Genomic DNA, 3,627 nt, shown 5'->3' with positions numbered 1-3,627 from the left:
CCATGCATAGGTATATGCGTTCATAACATCATCAAGCCTCTGAGGGCATCCCATCATATCATCTCGGCCACTGTGGGCAAAATCATCAACTATACCAGCTGATCAGGTGGTGGTGCGTATGTAACGCCGTAACCTTTTCCCATATCCCATATACATATAATATACGCATATATAACGCCATCTTGTCATTGGTCAATGTACATGTATAAATGAATGCAATGCATGCGAAGTACGACAATAAAATCTCTCGAACGTCATAAGACCATTATGCCTTTGATTAATGTCATAAAGTAAACTTTATCAACTTACGTATTTTCTGAGACCCATGAACAGATGATAGAATAACAGGACACATGGGGAATTAAGAACGTAGGCATTTCTAGCACCTCTATAAATAGAGTCATTTATGAAAGTTGTGCATTTGCTCGTTTCGTTTGTAACGTATGTATCATGCCAAAAGGAAAGAAAGGATAGCCTTAACATACTTGAACCGATTTTCTTCACAATCCCTCTAACACATGTCTTTTGCGAAAACACGTAACGGCGGATCGAAACAGAGAAAAATCCGTATGATATTCTTGAGAAAGATTATACCGTGCTTTCTTAGAATTGCATCTCACGCATAATAGGATCTTGTATGAATTTTTGTTGAAGCAATTTATGTGCCATAGCAGATCCGTATGATGCCTTTCCCAAAATGAATGAATGAATATTAAAGGTCCCTTATTATAGTGGTGTGGGCCCCACTTTATAAGTCTTACTTAGCCACCCAAAAATCTCCTAAAATGCCACCTAAATTTCCTAAACCAAAAGTCACTACTTTGTTTTTTATCCAACCTCATGGGCTGCCACGTTGGGAGTCCTTACTCTTATCCAAATATTCACCCCTTTTTCCTTAATCAACTTTGTTAATCCCCCACTAATCCAATAATTAATCAATTACTCACATAATTAAAAATTATCTCAAATTACGTAAAATACTACTTACTTTTAACACACTTTATATATCTTACTATCATAGTCATACGGTACCTTGTATGGCACTAGTCCATAAATATCGGGTATTATAACTCAGACCGTATTTTATCTCAAAATGACAACCTTCGACGAAACTCATTTTCTTCGATTCGCTTACCCTCTCACCTTCACGAATTTACTTATCACTTGTTTGAAATAGCATAATACTTGTAACTTCAAAATAATCTCATTTCCGAGCTTTCATTAATTTACTTATGGCATACTTTCACGTACGAAAACATGGGGTGTAACATTCTCAAATTCCTAACACATGTTCAAGATATCAGGATGGAAGACAGACCTTCCATAAACTTAGTCGATTCTATCGAATCTTATGCACCTCACTTTTCATCTTGATTCCTAAGCAACTATTTCCACCAATACTCATCCCGATAGGACTTCACATGTCTAAAACGTCACATTAATACTGATTTAACACATCCACACCTAACCCGAATTTACGGAGTGTTACATTATCTCTCCCTTGGTATCATTCGTCCTCGAATGATTATCCTCACTATAACTATGGCTAACTCTGGTCCTTAAACGGGTCTGATGGAAACATGTGAACACTAAACTATCATGAACACATGCATACTAAACTGAATGAATACATGATTACTAATCTGCTGAGATACTAAACTGAATGACTACTGAACTAACTGAATACTAAAAGATATGGAGATTATAATACAAGGTCTAAATGAAAAGGTTAGTTACCTTCCACATTTCTCTCATGACCCAAACCGAAGTGCCGCGACGAGCACCCAATGCCTAACTGAACCGAGTACCAATGTATTATCATATGGATCATGCCAAAAGGAAAGAAGGGATAGCCTTAACATACCTTATAGAAATATGTCCAATAACAATGCTAAACTCAGCTCACTGCACCTTAATCTACAACAATGACAGTGAAACTATTGTCAAGCTACGAATGACTCTCTTATTTATATAACGAAAGTAACTTGATCTGTAACAAAACGGGCAGTATTTCCCCTGATTTTATTGCTTCCTCAAGAAAACTATAGGCGAGACAACAACACAATACAATCAGCAACTCAAAAATAGTCTTATTTGCTTCCTCAATGTATAATTTTAGTAATTTTGCAATTAGAACAATCTTATTTAATTAGTGCAAAAATTGTCCAAGTTTTGATCTTTTTAGCCCAAATTGAGCCCCAAATTTCGGACAACCCAAGACCCATCAACCCAACCCACCAGACCCTTTTAATCTTAGCCTTCCATCCTTAACAATCCAATGGTCCATATTAACTACCACACCCTACATATAAGCTTCATCTGAGGGAGAACCCTAAGGCCTAAGGGAAGAAAAAGTTGCGCAAGTCTTCTTCTCCAACAAAAATCCAGCAGCTTCTCTCCATGAAAACTGGCTTAAAACCAGTCCCTAAACTGTCCTATTTGTGACCTCCTCCTTCCTTTAAAATCATCACTTTAATCCTTGTGTCCTTCACCATAAAAATCGACACCAAACCCATTCAAAGTTGCTGAATCATGTCATGGTTTTCGAGTCAAAGTCGAGGTCGCTATCGAGCTTCGGTATAAGGTTCTTCGCTGGTTTCTCTTTTGAAAACTTTGGAACCAATGTTGTCTGCTTGATCGAGCTACAAAAAGAGAAAGAAATTATCACTTGAGGTTCATCTTCTTTTCCAGTTTTTTTAGTAATGCTTTAGTTTGTGTTTATAAAATTGTTGAATGAATAGCATGTTGCTATGTGTTAGAAATAATCAGTCCACTTCCTTAGATGATGTTTATATTTTGTTTCCTTCTCAATTCTAAGGTTTAATTAGTTTCTGTGGTGGTTGAATTGTTGGCCAGATAATAAATCTATTTATTAATTGATCTTGTGTTCTAGGTTTAGTTGAAGATTTGGAAAATAATTGGGTAGCACTGTCGGATAAGAATTTCAAATCGGATAAGGAAATTTGGACCTAAGCATTGGGCTAAGGTCAATGGGAATTAAGTGGGCACAAATGAATAGTGTTGGCGGTCAGATGATTTTCATATTTTTGGGCTCAATAGTTGGGTTGTAAAGAAATGAGTAAAGCTGGCCCATTTTTATTTATTTATAGATTAATGGATCATCTGAATCCTTCTAGCTTAGTCAAATAATTTAACCTGTTAATAAATCCAATAGCTAATCTTACTCTTTATCCACAATCAATTTTCATAATTCTCAATACCTTCGCACAATACTTTAGCTTTAGGAAAATAACTCATAAATATGTTAGTGTGCTTTAGGCGTGTATTAATCAAATTATTGTGATTGTATACACGTTCGCGTGACATAATTAAGATTCTCAAAATTAAACAAAGTACGCGTTCGCGTGACTTTGGCGAAACAATCTTAATAAATTAATAATATCACAACCCAAATTTCATTAGAGGTCGTGATGAAGCCTAACACCGCTGCCAGGCCAGCCAACAATAATTGATTAACTTAGTTACCCATTTTAGTATTTGAAATCACGATTTCCTTCAATTTAATAATAAAAGGTGGACTTTACAAAGTAAATAAAAATATATTTACAATTTCAATACCAAACAACCCAAAATCTCCCCAAAACCCTATTTCACAAGTGCATGAGC

This window comes from Nicotiana tomentosiformis, chromosome 10, assembly GCF_000390325.3.
Source record: "Nicotiana tomentosiformis chromosome 10, ASM39032v3, whole genome shotgun sequence".
Taxonomy (NCBI): Eukaryota; Viridiplantae; Streptophyta; class Magnoliopsida; order Solanales; family Solanaceae; genus Nicotiana; species Nicotiana tomentosiformis.
The sequence above is the reverse complement of the archived record's forward strand: the minus strand, read 5'-3'. Positions refer to the sequence as shown.